Genomic DNA, 19,145 nt, shown 5'->3' with positions numbered 1-19,145 from the left:
GAAACAGAAGCCTAAGTCTAGGTAAAATGAATTTTTATTTAAGTTTTTGACCAGAGGAGAAAAATACATGAAGGGGAATAAGAGGGAAAATGAGAGGAAATGAACCCCAAGGGGAATTAAGGATTCCTATCAAAATGCTGCTATCTTGACAACCTATTCTCTACCATTAAGCCACTCTCCTTCTTCCTTAAAGAAGCATTCATTCCACTGAATTTATTGAGCACTTCCTGTGTGCACAGCACTGTTCTAAGTGCTTGGAGGAGTACATTATCACAATAAACAGATACATTCCCTGCTCACAAGGAGCTTATAGTCTAGAGAGAATGAGTTTGGGAGCTGGTAGCCTCTATCATCCAGAGTCACAGTTTTGAGGCAGTCAGATACCTTGGAGGAGGTTGATGATCTTTGTTCTCTGTCCTATTCATGTCCAGGTATGCTTTGTCATGAGCACCTTGTAGTCTAAAGAGGGGAGGAGGTGCTGCCACACCGAAAGATCATATTAGAAGCAGAAGCTAGTGATAGATGAGGAACCTACATCTCTATGCTGATGACAACCAAATCTACATCTACGCCCCTGCTCTCTCTCCCTCCCTCCAGGCTCATATCTCCTCCTGCCTTCAGGACATCTACATCTGGATGCCTGCCTGCCATCTAAAACTCAACATGTCCAAGACTGAACTCCTTATCTTCCCTCCCAAACCCTGTCCTCTCCCTGACTTTCCCGTCACTGTAGACAGCGTTACCATCCTTCCCATCTCACAAACCCGCAACCTTGATGTCATCCTCTATTCCGCGCTCTCGTTCACCCCACACATCCAATCCGTCACCAAAACCTGCCGGTATCACCCCCACAACATCGCCAAGATCCGCCCTTTCCTCTCTATCCAACCACTACCTTGCTGGTTCAATCTCTCATCCTATCCCGACTGGATTACTGCATCAGTCTCCTCTCTGATCTCTCCCCGCTTCAGTCTATACTTCACTCTGCTGCCCAGATTATCTTTGTACAGAAACACTCTGGGCATGTTACTCCCCTCCTCAAAAATCTCCAGTGGCTGTCTGTCAACCTATGAATCAAGCAAAAAATGACTCACTCTTGGCTTCAAGGCTCTCCATCACCTTGCCCCCTCCTACCTCACCTCCCTTCTCTCCTTCTACAGTCCAGCCCGCACCCTCCACTCCTCTGCTGCTAACTTCCTCACTGTGTCTTGCTCTCGCCTGTCCTGCCTTCGACCCCCAGCCCCCATCCTTCCCCTGGCCTGGAATGCCCTCCCTCCACACATCCGCCAAGCTAGCTCCCTTCCTCCCTTCAAAGCCCTACTGAGAGCTCACCTCCTCCAGGAGGCCTTCCCAGACTGAGCCCGCTTTCTCCTCTCCTCCTCCCCATCCCTTCTGCCCTACCTTCTTCCCCTCCCCACAGCACTTGTATATATTTGTACAGATTTATTACTCTATTTATTTTACTTGTACACATTTACTATTCTATTTATTTTGTTAATGATGTGCATAAAGTTATAATTCTATATGTTCTGACAATTTTGACACCTGTCAAGATGTTTTGTTTTGTTGTCTGTCTCCCCCTTCTAGACTGTGAGCCCATTGTTAGGTAGGGACCATCTCTATATGTTGCCGACTTGTATTTCTCTAGTGCTTAATACAGTGCTCTGTACACAGTAAGCACTCAATAAGTATGATTGAATGAATGAACCGTCCCTAGAAGCAAAGTGGCCTAGTGGAAAGAGCACAGGCCTGGGAGTCAGAGGACCTGGGTTCTAATTCCATTCATTCATTCATTCAATCATATTTATTGAGCGCTTACTGTGTGCAGAGCACTGTACTAAGTACTTGGGAAGTACAAGTTGGCAATATATAGAGACGGTCCCTACCCAACAGCGGGCTCACAGTCTAGAAGGGGGAGACAGACAACAAAAAAAACATATTAACAAAATAAAATAAATAGAATAAATATGTACAAATAAAATAGAGTAATAAATATGTACAAACATATATACATATATACAGGTGCTGTGGGGAGGGGAAGGAGGTAAGGCGAGGGGGATGGGGAGGGGGAGGGGGGGAGAGGAAGGAGGGGACTCAGTCTGGGAAGGCCTCCTGGAGGAGGTGAGCTTGCAGTAGGGCTTTGAAGGGAGGAAGAGAGCTAGCTTGGCGGATGTGTGGGGGGAGGGCATTCCAGGCCAGGGGGATGATGTGGGCCGGGGGTCAACGGCAGGACAGGCGAGAACGAGGCACAGTGAGGAGATTAGTGGCAGAGGAGCGGAGGGTGTGGGCTGGGCTGTAGAAGGAGAGAAGAGAGGTGAGGTAGGAGGGGGCGAGGTGATGGACAGCCTTGAAGCCCAGGGTGAGGAGTTTGTGCCTGATGCATAGGTTGATTGGTAGCCACTGGAGATTTTTGAGGAGGGGAGTAACATGCCCAGAGAGTTTCTGCACAAAGACGATCTGGGCAGTGGCATGAAGTATGGATTGAAGTGGGGAGAGACAGGAGGATGAGAGATCGGAGAGGAGGCTGAGAGGAGGTTGGGTGGGTAAGGTATGCCAGATGATAAAAAGTAAAAAGAATACAATTTACCTGGAACAGTTTGGATGTTTATTCATATACTGTTCACTGATCTGGAAATCTATTCTCTTGGACAGACTATAGACCATCACTTCCCCAACCTTCAAAACCTTATTAGAATCACATCTCCTTCAAGATGCCTTCCCTGATTAAGCCTCTATTTCCCCTACCCCTGATACTTCTGCAGCACATATGATTTCAGATCTGAACCCTTAAGCACTTGACATTTACTAACCCTCAGCTCCACAGCAAGTATGTACGTATCTGTAATTCATTTATTTATATTCATATTTATTTAATCATATTTTTAAGCATTTGTTATATGCCAGGTGCTGTACTAAGCTCTGGGCTAGATGCAAGATAATTAACATGGACACAGTTCCTGTCCCAAATAGAGCTCACAGTCTTAGTCACCATTTTACAGATGAGGTAACTGAGGCACAGAGAAAGTAAGTGACTTGCTGAAGATCACACAGCAGACAAATGGCTGAGTTGAAATCAGAACCAAGGTCCTCTGACTCCCCAGCCGATATTGATTGATACTGTTGCCTAGATATAGCTCAGTAAATTCTACATCCTTAGCAACATTTTCCTCCCCTCTCAGGGTCACACCTGGAGAGTTTCCAGTACTCTACCAATCTCGACTATGGGAGGGAGAGTCAAGCAGAGCCCTGCCCATTCCATTCCTAGTTTGGGCAGTGGATAGCAAGTGGAGGGCAATCCCCTACAAGTCAAAACTCACCTGTGCTAGGCAGCAGCTGCATGGGAGAGAGTCGAGGGTGGAGACTCAAGTGTACTGCATGGAAGGAAGCAATGGTAAACCACTTCCATGTTTTTACCATGAAAACTCTATGGATAAACTACCAGAGCAATTGCTGATGGAGTTGGGGGTGTCGCCAAATCCTGCCAGTCTCACTTTCACAACATCGCCAAGATCCACTCTTTCCTCTCCCTCCAAACTGCTACCACATTAGCACAATCACTCATCCTATCCCAACTGGATTACTGTGTCAACCTCCTTTCTGACATCCCAACCTCCTGCCTCTCCCCACTTCAGTCCATACTTCACTCCGCTGCCCGGATTATCTTTCCACAGAAACATTCAGGGCATGTCCCCTCCCTCCTCAAAAATCTCCAGTGGTTGCCCATCAACCTCCGTATCAAACAAAAACTCCTCACTATTGGCTTTAAAGCTCTCCAACACCTTGCACCTTCTTACTTCACCTCCCTTTTCTTCTTCTACATCCCAACCCACACTATGCGTTCTTCTGGTACTAACCTTCTCACTGTGCCTCCATCTCGCCTGTCTCACAGTCGATCCCTGGCCCCCATCCTACCTCTGGCCTGGAACACCCTCCCTCCTCAAATCCACCAAACAATCACTCTTCTCCCCTTCAAAGCCCTACTGAAGGTGTGCCTTCTCCAAGAGGCCTTCCCAGACTAAGCCCCCTTTTCCTCAGCTCCCTCTCCCTTCCGCGTCACCCCTACTCCCTCCCTTTGTTCTCCCCCCCACTACACAGCACTCACGTATAAATGTATATACCTATAATTCTTTTTATTAATATTGATGCCTGTTTACTTGTTTTGATGTCTTTTTCCCCCCATTTAGACTATAAACCCATTGTGGGCAGGGATTATCTCTCTTTATTGCTGTATTGTACTTTCCAAGTGCTTAGTACAGTGCTGTGAACACAGTAAGAGCTCATTAAATATGATTGAATGAATGAATGAATGAATTCTGGGAGAGATCTGTCCATGGCATCGCTATGGGTCAGAGACGACTCAACAGCATAAGACAAGACAAGAAACATTTTCCAGGGTTTTGTTGTTTCTCGGGTGAGTTGGTGGGTGGACCAAAGCTCATTACTTCAAAAGACTGTCATGGCCCCATTTTCTGATTCCTGAGAATATGATCAAAATGATTACTCCACCTCATCAATCGATCAATCACATTTATTGAGCTTTTGCTGTGTGCTGAGCATTGAACTAAGTATTTGGGAGAGTATAATACAATAGAGTTAGGAGAAATGCTCCCTGCTCACAAGAGGCTTACAGTCTAGAGGAGGAGACAGGCATTCAAATTGATTGTGGATAATAATAATAATAATAATGATAATGGCATTTATTAAGCACTTACTATGTGCAAAGCACTGTTTTAAGTGCTGGGGGGTTACAAGGTGATCTGGTTGTCCCACGGGGGGTTCACAGTCTTAATCCCCATTTTACAGATGAGGTAACTGAGGCACAGAGAAGTAAAGTGACTTGTCCAAATTCACACGGCTGACAATTGGCAGAGCTGAGATTTGAACCCATGACCGCTGACTCCAAAGCCCGTGCTCTTTCAACTGAGCCAAGCTGCTATGGAGCTGAAGGTAGGGTGAATAAAGGGTACAAACCCAAGTGCAAGGGCAATGCCGAGAGAAAAGGGAATAGGGGAAATGAGGGCTTAGGTGGGGAATGCCTCTTGGAGGAGATTTTAATGAGGCAATGAAGGTGGGGAGAGTGATGGTCTATGAGACATGAAGAGGGAGGGAACTCTAGAACAGAGGTGGGTCATAGGCAAGGGGTCAACTGCGAGACTGATAAGATTGAGGTACAGTGAGTAGGATGGTGTTAGATAAGTGAAGCTGAGAGGTTTAAGGTGCAGCAGGAAATCAGAAAGGTTAAATAGGAGAGTGCAAGGGGACCTAGTGCTTTAAAGCCAATGATAAAGAGTTTGGGTGTTCTTAGGGAGTGGGATGACACGGACTGCATGTGCTTTCTTTTTTTTTTAGAAAAATAATCCAGTTAAACTCTTTTTAGAAAAATGCTCTAGGCAGCAGACTGAAGTATGGACTGGAATGTGGAAAGACAGGAGGCAGGGTGGTCAACAAAGAGGCTGATGGAATAACGAGGTCGGATAGGATAAGTGTTTGAAGTAAACATGGTAGCAGTTTGGATGGATGGAATATCACAGATTTTAGCCATTTTGTGAAGGTAGAACTGACAGGATTTGGCAACAAATTGAATATGTGGGTTAAACGACAGACTTGAGTTGAGAATGATGCCAAGGTTATGTGAACTTATGACACAGGGAGAATGTTGACTACAGAGATGAGAAAATCAGAAGGAGGACAGGGTTTGGTGGGGGGAAGATGAAAATGTTCTCTTCTGGATATGTTAAGTTTGATGCTTCAGTAGGACACCCAAGGAGAGACATCCTGAAGGCAGGAGGAAATGTGACACTGCAAAGGAGACAGATCAGGGCTGCAGTTGGAGATTTGGGAATCCTCCACAAAGAGATGGTCATTGAAGCCACAAGAGTGAATGATTTCTCCAAGGAAATGGGTGTAAGTTGAGAATAGAAGGACACCCACTGAGCCTTGAGGGACTCCCAGAGCTAGGGAGTGGGAGGGAGAAGAGGAGCCCAAAAAGAATCTGAGAATGAGTGGCAAGAGAGAGAGAAGGAGAAACAGGAAAAGACAGCGCCAGTGAAGTCAGACTCCATCACCTCACCCTGCCCTGTCTTTCTAAACTCAGTTTTATGGGATAAGAGAACTGATTCCTACATAGAATCAGCATGCAGGAATTGGTGTGATGATAAGAGATTGTGTGTTCAGTTGAAATGGGTTAAGAAAAGCTTCAAAGAACCAAAAGAAAAAAGAAAAGAAAAGAAAACAGTTTGATTTATCACACATTCAGGTTTTGAACTGTCCTGAATCCTAATACTGAAGAAGAGGTATCCTCAACCTGAGAGACTACTCCCTTTTTCCCGAGCCTTGACACCCCACAAAAATATTGCTGCAATTCACCCTTCCTTTCACCGTTACAGACTGGTCTCGATGAAAGATATTTTGAGATAAGATGAATGGCACTTATAATGTTTCCAAATGTCTGCTACAGCTTTGCAACACATTGATTACAACTTTCCAACACTAGCCTACTTTCTGGCACCAGGAGCTGGGCAAGGGCGCCACTGGGGAATGGGGGAGCAAACTTTGGATTTTTAAGGGGGCCGGAGGGTGGAAACATGCTTTGAATAGCAGGGGAGCTTCACCCAACTATTTCACACTGTTCATAATGTTGATTAAAATCAGGGTTCCAGCTTGGTTGGTTCGGAACCTAATCCCTCATTTATAACGTTGTCCTTAAGGGGAAATGGGTTCTGACTTAACTCACTTAAAATGCAGTTTTCAAGAGCCAACTTGATGTTTGATTTTAGGATTGCTGACTTTCTCAGGAGTCAGCTGGTTAAAAAATTTCCATCCCACAGAGCATTTGACAGCAAGTAAGAACTACGTATACCCTTAAAACCTTTTTTTGTTTTCAAATCACCCTAATTTTGTCTTTTTTCCTAGTAAGTTGGAATCATTTTACAGGTCAATAGGTACCTCTATTATAAACAAATAACCTTAATACATCTTTGCCCTTATGCACGAAGTTTCTGCCAATGGTTGTGTCAACCACACCACTCTAAGCAGCGCCAAACAGTAATCCTCAGAAACATCAAACAGCCTATGAAAAACTGAGGAGACACAGTTCTCTCAACAACTTGTAGAATTCAAATGGCAGCTTCTAGACATTGGAAGTTTCCTAAAACTTTCTCCAGTGAAGGACAAGGATAAAATGTGATGGAGAGGAAAGTTAATTAATAGCATTTATCAACTCTAATCTGTTTTTCTTTTTATACAGTGGACTCCATAGCACATAGAGATACCAAAACGATCTTTTTTTTTTATCCTTTATCCTTTCAAGGATTCAGTGAAGCAGTGTTTTGTAATAGTGTCAAATTAGTAGAAAATCTGAGTTATAGCAATTTGACAATGATATAACTGTCATGAAGGGTCTACTTTCTGCTTGTACCTTCTTAGGCATAATTAGAATCAAATATCTACCTCTCAGCATTTCTCTTGGGCTCATCCAACTCTGAAAGCTCTCAGGCCATTAAGGCATATCAATTAGTAATGATTTTTTTTCAGCCCCCAGCAACCAGCGAAGCGTACATTAAAGGTGATATCTGCAGTCAAAACTCTAATGTGCGCAATCTGAAAATATCTACTTTGACGAACAGAATGGGAAACTCATTTGCTTAAAGTTTTATACTTGCCACTATTAAAAATATTTCATTTTGCTGGATAAATGTCCTATGAACATTTCCACATCTATTAAGCCATATTAATTGTACAAAGGTTTGGAAAACATGAGAATCATTAAAGGTATAAATGGGTTGTGCAATAGCCCGGAAGAGCTAACGTTATCACTTCTCTGGCCAGTTTTACAACCTTCTTAGTACAATAATTTTTAACGAAGTCATCATGACCCAAGGAAAGTTGCTTCCATTTTTTTTTTTTGGCTCTCCAATTGAGCAGATGTCTCAGGCTCAGTGTTTCAACAGTCAAATTACATTGCAGTCATTCTTCTTTTAGCTGTATGAATCTATGCAGTTAGGAAATGTTGGGAAATCTTTTCCTTTTTTTGTGATACCCAAGCATTTTCTGGAACGTGACTCCAGATGTCCCTTCGATGGGAAGCAGTGTGGAAAAATAACTCAGCTTTCATAAAATGGGTTTTCTCTGAGGGCCCCATTTTGGAACAAATAATTAAAAATGAATGTACAATCACAGACTTATGAAGTCCACTGGAAACTGAACTTGAAAAATTACCCTACTCTCTGGCTACAGAGATAAAACCAATTTAGGGAGGTTCTAGACTATTACAACTGGGTTCCTATAGAGGATGGTACAGGATGGTAAATGGGTTTAAACCTAATTAAATCTCCAAACAGTTCCCATGCTATTCAGAGAAAAGACAGGTTTTGAAGATGCCATTTGGTTTAACAATCAATCAATCAGTGGTATTTATTGAGCACTTACTAGGAGCAGAGCACTGTGCTAAGGACGTGGAATAATACAACAGAATCAGTGGACACATTCCCTGCCTATTAAGCACTTGATATGCACCGCACCCTCAGCACCACAGCACCTCTGCCCATAGCCATAACTTATTTTCATTTGCTCACTCAACAACTTGTAGAATTCAAATGGCAGCTTCTAGACATTGGAAGTTTCCTAAAACTTTCTCCAGCAAAGGACAAGGATAAAATGTGATGGAAAGGAAAGTTAATTAATAGCATTTATCAACTCTAATCTGTTTTTCTTTTTATACAGTGGACTCCATAGCACATAGAGATACCAAAACTAACTTTTTTTTAATCCTTTATCCTTTCAAGGATTCAGTGAAGCAGTTGCAATCAATTGTATTTATGGAGTGCTTAATGTGTGTAGAACACTGTACTGAGCACTTGAGATTGTACAATGTAACAACGAACAGACACATTCCCTGCCCACAATGATCTCAGAGTCTAAAAGCAGCGAGCTCAGTGGAAAGAACACGGGCTTTGGAGTCAGAGGTCATGGGTTCAAAGCCCAGCTCCGTCAATTGTCAGCTGTGTGACTTTGGGCAAGTCACTTAACTTCTCTGGGCCTCAGTTACCTCATCTGTAAAATTGGGATGAAGACTGTGAGCCCCTTGTGGGAAAACCTGATCACTCTGTAACCACCCCAGTGCTTAGAACAGTGCTTTGCACATAGTAAGCGCTTAATAAATGTCATCATCATTATTATTATTATTAAAAGGGGAGACAGACATTAATATAAATAAATTACAGATATGTTCATAAGTGCTGTGGGGCTGTGGCGGAGTAATGAATAAAGGGAGCAAATCAGGGCAATGCAGATGGGAGTGGGAAAAGACTCTTTAGACTGTAAGCTTGTTGTGGACGGGAAATGTATCTACCATCTCGGTTGCACCGTGCTCTGCCAAGCAGATGGTACAGTTCTCTGCACCCAGTAGGCATTAAATAAACATCCTTGATGAATTGATGGTAGGAGACTTCATGCCAGCTTGGCCGCAGAACCAGAAATTCCACAGCCTTCCAATTAAAAGCTCTAAATGTTAGGGGAGAATTCATGGCCACCTCTCTCCCCTCTCCCTTTCTCTTCCCTTTCACACCCTCTCCCCGGCCATCAGAGATGACAGCAGCAGCTCCCTGATTCCTGCCGTGATTTAACAGGGATCAAATGAGTCATGAGTTCCACAGCAGGGGATGTGTAGGCAGCGGGGCAGCACTTTCACTCTGGTAGGGATCAGTACAATAAGTCACAACTTCTGCCTGCCTCCTTCCCATTCTGAGGCTTCAGCTGCATTTTTCCATTTATTCCTGTAAATTACTGATGGTAATTTATCCCTATATTGCAGATTTGGCCTCAACTACTACGGATTAAACTCCATAAATTCCAGGGTGCAGTACAAATTTCACACATTAACCTAAATTGATTTCACGCCAGAGGGGCGGTTGCCTCGTGGCTCCACCCATATGTCACTCCGGACTGATGGATGTGGATGAGAGGTGAAAAGATGGAGAGGGATTAAGAGACAAAAATCTAAAGAAAATAAGTGGCTTAAATAAAATATGTGGTGATTGGTGTGGGGCGCCATAAAGTTTTTATTGCCACTTACTTCGAAAGACCAGCATAACTCACCCTCAGTTCTGCCACATATAAGTAATGCGGTCATTGCCAGCTCCCGGCAATAAAAACTTCAAGCATCAACACCACCACATATTATACACACACACGCACCAGTAATTTAGTAACTTTTCCAGCTGCCTTCCTTCCTGATAGACTTCAATTCTTGATGCCTCTCCTTAATGGGGAAAATTCATTTTTTAGCACGCCGAGTGGCTGATTAAACATGGAGCTCCTCTAGTTTTCAAATGGGCCTTGATTGTCTAATTCACCATATTTGACACTGAAAGTTTACCTCAAGATGTCCTCTTGAAGAATTCATCTGGTAATAGAAGGTTGCTAAATAAATCTTTGTTTTCCTGGGCAAGGGGGAAATTGAGATTAAACATTGCTGCGATTTGAGGGCTGGTTGTTTTATATTGCATAATGAATTATGGCTATTCCTCTTAATGCTATTTACAACACAGGCAGTACCATAAAATAGCCTAGAAGTGTGCAGCAAACAGTTCTCCTGTTGAGAGTTCTTAGTCTACAGGTATACTACTGTAAGGCTTTTGTTCCCACAATATAAAACTCGGGCATTTGAGTGAAAAATCACAAAGCTCAGAGATTGCTGCTTTTTAGGCAGCAGAATATTTCGGGATAAAAGCTGCCATCCTATGTAGGTCTCACTTAATGGAATAATGTAGCATCATGAGAAAGAAGAGCCTTTTGCACATGTCTTTGAAAGCCTTATCATTGTCATTTATTTGATGCTGTGCCCTCCTGAGAGGCAAAACTTTTTGATCCTGCCTTGCAATTTGTCACATCACCTGGATAAAGATTCAGGACAATATGGCAAAGAAAATACAAGCCCAGTTCTACAGAGAAACCATCTTAATAGCCTAGAAAAGCTTTGATTTGGAGGGGACTATGTTAATCCCAAAGGGTGAATCTGGAAAATAAAAATTAATTTTGAACTAATGAATTCTGGTAAGCAACCTGTGAGATCAGGCCTACAAATGTTGGTGAAGCTATCAGGAACTGCTATGAAAATGACTAGAAACAGATGGGGCATATTTGCTTGGTCTATTTATGGACAATAGTTACCTGATCGCACTTGGTGTTGTCCAGTTATTTTGACTTTTAGGAGGATTTTAGGAGCATGGAAACTCCCAATGCAGATAGAGTAATCAATCAGTGGTATTTATTGAGTGTTTAGAGCATGTAGTGAGATCAAGGATTGAGTTTAGGTGACCTTAACCCTAAACCTTTCTGATCCCAGAGAGTATTCTCTCTACCACCTTCCTACAGGGCCTCAACTCAAACTTAAATTACCTAGCAATATTCTAGGAAAAATACATTTTTATCGGCAGCATTCTGGAAAGAGGCAGGAGGTTTTTTTGCTTTTTTTATGGTATTTGTTAAGCACTTACTATGTGCCAGGCACTGTAATAAGTTCTGGGGTAGATACAAGATAATCAGGTTGGACACAGTCCCCGTCCCACACAGGGCTCACAAGTCTTAATCCCATTTTACAGATGAGAGAACCGAGGCACAGAAATGTGACTTGCCCAAGGTCACACAGCAGGTAAGTGGCAGAGGTGGGCTTAGAACCCATGACCCTCTGACTCTCAGGCCTGTGGTCTATCCACTACACCAAGCTGCTTCTTATGTTTGCTGCTAAAGTGAGGTACAGGGCAGGAGGCTACCTCACACGTTCCATTTCTCCATGGGAGTCGCCATCCTGACTGACAACAGCTGTACTTATGAGATGAGGTTTGCCATGATGGAGAGAAATATTAATAGAGCTCAGGAACATTCGCAAAGGCCTCTGAGATTTTCAGCCTCAGACACAACTGGCCTCTATCCTGGACAAGCACAAACTGTAGGAAATTTGCCAGGTAACTGCAACTCACAAAATGTACGCAGAGGGGCCAGGGAGGTTTGGCTTCAATCAGAAAGGCAGTAGAAGGACTGTACATCAGATGCTTTTTATCATCTGTACAATGGACTGTAAATTATTTGCATGACAACTTCTTCGCATTAGACAGTGGGGATGTGTAACAGGTTGGCCTAATATATAGACCACTTAGGTGACTGAAACCCTACATTCCAGATGGAAAAGTCCTACTTCGACCATCCGGCCTGTTCCTCCTCTGCCCGGTACTCCGAATGAAAAATCATGGTTAAAAATCAAAAAATCTTCATGGAACATCGGCTCCACCATCATCAATTGTATTTATTGAGTGCTTACTGTGTGCAGAGCACTGTACACAGCTCCAATGCCCCGGATTTGTCAAGTGGAAGCTCATTCCTTTTTTGAGCACTCAATTCATTGGTTGCCCTTTCTTGAAACTAAGAATTTACTGGATATAGGGGGAAAGGAAAAACTCAGGGGGCTCTTGCTCTCGGTTATTTCTGACTGCACGACACTGGTTCGTGGACAGCCAGCTCTAATAAATATCCTGAATCCATCCATTCATTCAGTCATATCTATTGAGCACTAATTGCGTGCAGAGCACTGTACTAAGCGCTTGGGAGAGTACAATGTAACAATAAACAGACAGATTCCTGTCAATAAGAGATTTCTGTACTGATTTCGGAAGCATTCCGAGGGACTGGTCACTACAGCAAGGAGTTTCAGGGGTCCATCCATTTATTGCTGTATCATACTCTCCCAAGAGCTTAGAATAGTGTTCTGAACACAATAAGTGCTCAATAAATACAACTAAATGAAAAAGGAAGTGATATCTTCAAGACCCAAGTTTTAAAACATTACTTTCCAATTCATTCTAAAAATAATAATGTGTGGTCTTTGTTAAGCACCAATCATGGTACTACACAGTGGGGTGGATTTAAGATAACCAGGTCTTACAAAGTCCCTGTCCTTCATGGGGCTCACATTCTAAGTAGGAGGGAGAACAGGTATTGAATCCACATTTTATAGATGAGGAAACCAAGGCACCAAAATCTTAAGGGACTTGCCCAAGATCACACAGCATGCAAACGGCAGAACCGGGAAAAGAACCTGGGCTATCTGATTCCCAAGTCTGTGCTCTTTCCATTAGACCATGCTGCTTCTCTAATAAAATTTTAAATTCATAGGAAACCATGAAGAGACAATCACTGAAGTATTTTGCCATGTGACTGTTTCAACTCTGGTTTGTAAGCTCCTCCTTTTTTCTCCCCCTCCTGGGCAATGATTATGCCTACCAACTCAATTGCACTGTCTTCTCCCCAACCACTTAGTTTAATGCCTTGCATATAATAAGTGTTCAAAAAATACCACTGACAAATTGATTCATTAAGCCTCACAACATTTAAGGACAGCTATCAAGTCAGACCAAAAGGGGTACTGGATCCCCACAGCATTACGAGGCATGCCCAAGGTGAAACAATTTCATCAGGGAGAAAGAAAGGAGACTAAAGCTCAAAATTCTTGACTTCCGAATTGTCACATTATGAACTAGGAATTAATGAAGTACCTGGGAAAAGGTACTTTTCAATCTCACCAATGAGTTTGAGTGAAATTTTTTCCAAAGCATAGTATAGAGGATTGAGACCGTGAGCTCCACGAGGGAGAGGGACTGTGACCAACTAGATTTGCTCATACCCACCCCAGAGTTTAGTACAGTGCCTGGCAAATAGTAAGCACTTAAATACCAAAATAATGATTATCATTATTATTATTATTATTGTTAATAATAATGATCTTTATTATTATATCATTATATCATTATTATTATTATTATTATTATTATTGTTAATAATAATGATGGCATTTGTTAAGCGCTTGCTACGTGTGAAGCACTGTTCTAAGCGCTGGGGGGATACAATTTGACGTGGGTCTAACAGTCTTAATCCCCATTTTACAGATGAGGTAACGGAGGCTCAGAGAAATTAAGTGACTTGCCCAAAGTCACACAGCTAACAAGTGGCAGAGCCGGGGTTAGAACCCACGACCTCTGACTCCCAAGCCTGGGCTCTTTCCACTAAGCCACGCTGTTTCTTAAAATGTACCCAATAGTCTAAAATTTTGGTGAGCAGACACCAAACCAGAAAGTATCTTTTTAAAAACAACAAACAATACTACTTCAATCTTGACTCAGATGCCTAAATGTGCCAAAGAAGTAAAGCACTGCATCACAATCTGAAGTGCAGTAATCACAGATGCTATGGACCAGGAAAGAAAGGGAGTTTAAGAGAAGAATATAAGGTATTCTAAAGATTCACACACCAAGAAGCGCTCACTTAGCAATACATGTGGCTATTATTATTTTTCTCCCCACAGTACATTTGATACATTTTCATCTGTCATCGGGAACGTATGACAGTGTAATCGATTCAGGATCAGTTTGGGTTGGCTGGAGGTTAAGGTCTTTTACCTGGATGATGTGAATTGGATTGTCACGTTCCTCCTCGGCAGGAGCTGGAGCGGTTTTCTCATTCAGTTTGTTGACCTGCAGATATTTGAGAGAGACCAACCTATGAGTCACTTTAGTCATGCAGCCATGCCAACGTAATGGTTTTCACATCACTGTGATCACTCAAAGGTGGGAAGGCAAAAAAGCACTCTACAATATGTATCTCTCTTCAGAATCAAGATTTCTACACAATTGTGCTTTATTCTCTCCCACTGACTATGTCTACAAAACTATTTACTCTTCATGATGAGTTTTGGAACACACTAATGACTTTTGCCTCTGATTTGCTGAATTCCATGCTTACCAAAATTATGGGGATTGCATTTCTTGAGTGCCTACCATGTGCCAAGCACTTTACTAAGAGCTGGGGTAGTTACAAGATAATCCAGTTGGACACAGTCCCTGCCCCATATGGGGCTTACAGTCTTAGTGGGAGGGAGAACGGATACTGAATCACCATTTTACAGGTGAGGAAACTGTGGCACAGAGAAGTTAAGCAACTTGCCCAAGGTCACACAGCAGGCAAGTGGGGGGGCCAGGATTAGAACCCAGGTCCGTGCTCCTTCCGCTAGGTCACATCGCTTCCTACATATATCTTCTACATACATCTAAATCTCTGCTTAATAGACTAATTTCTTTCTGACATGTACAAGAAAACGGGTGACCCAGCTTGAGTTAATTCTATTTTCTTAACCAAAATGTCCATCTTTGGTTGGGCTTTTTGCCGGGGAGAGGAGAGAAAGGGTTGTACTGAAATCTTTCCAGAATTCTACCACCCAGGTAATAAGCTGTGTATCCAAGGCTGATTCTCAGCCATCAATCAATTGTGACCTTCAGCTCAGACCTAAACTTTTCCACCCTGTTCAGTCTGTTTGAAAAATTTGAAGAGAAGCAACTCCTCAGGGAAAGGGAAGATAATGTATTTGCAGAGGACTGAATCTTTGTAGGTCTAGAAGGGGACGGGTCGCCGTAACAAATTGCTACTGTTCAAACCCATCAATTCAAAACAAGAATCTGGAAAACTTGACAAGAAGATTCATGTGACCCTTATGTTCTGATACCTTGTGAAAGGGAAAGGATAATGTATAGAAAATCATGTACATCAGGTGCTACAGAATTGCCTGGCCAAGGAGATAGATTTAGCCTAGCCTTAATGGTCTGAGTTTAACACGCTCTTTGTTCAAAGGCCCCTGATCTTAGCTCAGGGAGAATATAAAAGATGAAGGAGGTGATGCAGGGTTTTGGTATGAAAATTCATAAAATACTCTCCTGCCAGGAAAAGACGCACCATCTCGGGCTGTGGGGAGATTGTTCATCTCCAACAGAGTAAGCAGCTTTTTACACTTTGAAGCAATCATGCTTCTTTTCTTTGGCCTTCAAATTCAATTATATGGCAACAGCACTGGATTATAGAATGGACATCCTTGATGTGACCAGCTGTGTCAGTCTTAAGTGATCACTTGGGCATCTCGCAGTTTCTCCTTGACATTTTATGCAGTGTTAATGACTATGGCCACCACGTAGTGTAATTATCATTTTAGTCATTGTTCCATATTATAGTGAAAAGGAACGGAGAGGTGAGTGAGTGGAGTCTGGATTTTCACACGCTCTTGCACGCTTTACATTGAAGAAATGCTATTTCAAAAGCAAAGTGCTCAGTAGGATGGCACTGAAACAGCACGTTAATCAAAATAGGTGCTCAGTAATATCTAATGATGATGAAACCACCCTTGATTATCAAAACCTACCCTCACTGAAGGCTGAGAAAGGAACATGACAGTTAGTGCCGGTATAAGTGGGGAGAAGAGATTAAAATGAAAGCCCCAGGGAAGAGGTCAAACCATGGAATTGTCTGCATTAGGTGAGCATGATTTTGGCAGAGGTTCTTTTCAGTTATTTTGCTGGTCCTAATCTTCTCAGAGACAGGGTGATACAAAGGACCGCATTAACATTACCAGTGCCTATGCCAAACAGATAAAACTATATCTGGCAGACATGTTTAGCTAGCTACAGTTCTAAGGCAAAACAGCATGGGCTTGGGAGACAGAAGGACCTGGGTTCTAACCCTGGCTCTACCAGTTGTCTGCTGTGTGACCTTGGGCAAGTCAATTCACTTCTCTGGGCATCATTGACCTCATCTGTAAAATAAGGATTTAGACTGTGAGCCCAGTGTGGTACAGGAACTGTGTCCAACATGATTATCTTGTATCTATCCCAGCACTTAGTACATTTCCTGGCACACAGAAAGTACTTAACAAATACCATTTTTGAAAAAAGGCTGTGAGTAACTGTGGGCACTCAAGTGCTTAGGAGTCACTGAAATACTGAAGTAGCTATTAAGGGCTTTGACTTTTTGCTACCTCTGGGACAGGGACTGTGTTCAACCTGATTAACCCGCATCTACTCCGGCACTTAGAACAGTGTTCATCACTTAGTAAGCACTTAACAAATACCCTAATAAAAAAATGAAAAAAAAAAAACCGTTTACAGTAGATTGTGCCAATGTCCTCCTGACATTGCAGAGGGTAACTGAGGTTTTTTAATATTTTGAACTTGTTAGCAACTTGTTACCATTATAATTTTAATAGTTCACAAGGGCACATTTTAGAAATGTTGTATTGTACTCTCCCAAGTGCTTAGTACAGTGCTCTGCACACAGAAAGAACTCAATTAATATCATTGATCATCAATCATATTTATTGAGCGCTTACTGTAAGGGGGATCTGAGTGGGGAGAATGAGAAATTAATCAGATAAGGCATCCTGGAGGAGTTGTGATTTAACAAGGTCTTTGAAGATGGAGAGAGCTATGATCTGTTAGACTTTAACGTAAAAGGAAAGACAAGAATGTGACTTAAAAGAAATAACAATACTACTTACATTCTGAGCTCAGTGTAGGACAGGGACTGTGTCTGACCTGATTATCTTCCATCTACCGTAGCACTTAGAAGAGTGCTTTACTAATACTAATCGTGGTACTTTTTAAGTGCTTACTATGCGCCAAACACTGTACTAAATGCTGGGGCAGATAGAAGATAATCAGGTTGAACAAAGTCCTTACCACATGGGGGGCTAGCACACTTAGCAAGAGAAAGAATAGGTTATTGAATTCCCATTTCACAGATAAGGCCACCGAGGAACAGAGAAGTTAAGTGACTTGTCCAAGGCAATGATGCAAGCAAGTGGCAGAGGCAGAAAAAAAGTGTCAGTTGAGACATAGTGGGGAAACAGTGGATAAATCTCTAGATTGTAATCTCATCTCTAGAATGTATGTTTTAGTGATCAGGGCATGTGTCCACCACTTCTGATGTACTCTCCTAAGCACTAGCGTTCAAGAAATACTCCTCTTTTCTCTCTAGCTGTTCATTCTCAGTCTCCTTTAAGGGCTCCTCCTCCCTCTTCCATCCCCTTACTGTAGGGGTTCCTCAAGGGTCAGTTCTTGGTCCCCTTCTGTTCTCCATCGATACTCACTCCCTTGGTGAACTCATTTGCTCCCATGGCTTCAACTATCATCTCTACACTGATGACATCCAAATCTACATCTCCACCCCTGTTCGCTCTCCCTCCCTCCAGGCTTGTATCTCCTCCTGCCTTCAGGACATCTCCATTTGGATGTCTGCCCACCATCTAAAACTCAACATGTCCAAGACTGAGCTCCTTATCTTCCCTCCCAAACCCTGTCCTCTCCCTGACAGTCTTTCCTGTCACTGTAGACAGCACTACCATCCTTCCCATCTCACAAGCCTGCAACCTTGGTGTCATCCTTGACTCCACTCTCTCTCACCCCACACATCCAATCTGTCACCAAAACCTGTTAGTCTCACCTCCACAACACTGCCAAGATCTGCCCTTTCCTCTCCATCCAAACTCCTACCTTGCTGGTTTAATCTCTCATCCTATCCCGACTGGATTACTGCATCAGCCTCCTCTCTGATCTCCCATCCTCCTGTCTCTCCCCACTTCAGCCTATACTTCACTCTGCTGCCCGGATTATCTTTGCACAGAAACGTTCAGGGCATGTCATTCCCCTCCTCAAGAATCTCCAGTGGTTGCCTGTCAATCTTCCAATCAAGCAAAAACTCCTCACTCTCGGCTTCAAAGCTCTCCATCACCTCACCCCCTCCTACCTCCCCTCCCCTCTCTCCTTCTCCAGCCCAGCCCACATCCTCCACTCCTCTGCTGCTAACCTCCTCACCGTGCCTCGTTCTCACCTGTCCCACCATCAACCGCTGGCCCATGTCCTACCTCTGGCCTGGAATGTCCTACCTCCACACATCCGCTAAACTAGCTCTCTTCCTCCCTTCAAAGCCCTACTGAGAACTCACCTCCTCCAGGAAGCCTTCCCAGACTGAGCCCCTCCTTTCTCCTCTCCTCCTCCTCCTCCCCTCCCCATTGCCTCCCCTCTCTGTCCTACCCTTTCCCCTCCCCACAGCACTTGTGTATATTTGTACATATTTATTACTCTACTTTATGAATGATGTGTATATAGCTATAACTCTATTTATTCTGATGGTATTGACACCTGTTTACTCGTTTTGTTTTGTTGTCTGTCTCCTCCTTCTAGACTTTGAGCCCATTATTGGGTAGGGATCGTCTCTATATGTTGCCAATTTGTACTTCCCAAGCACTTAGTACAGTGCGCTGCACACCGTAAGCACTC

This window comes from Tachyglossus aculeatus, chromosome 6 (genome assembly GCF_015852505.1).
Source record: "Tachyglossus aculeatus isolate mTacAcu1 chromosome 6, mTacAcu1.pri, whole genome shotgun sequence".
Classification (NCBI taxonomy): Eukaryota; Metazoa; Chordata; class Mammalia; order Monotremata; family Tachyglossidae; genus Tachyglossus; species Tachyglossus aculeatus.
Note: the sequence above shows the minus strand (reverse complement) of the source record.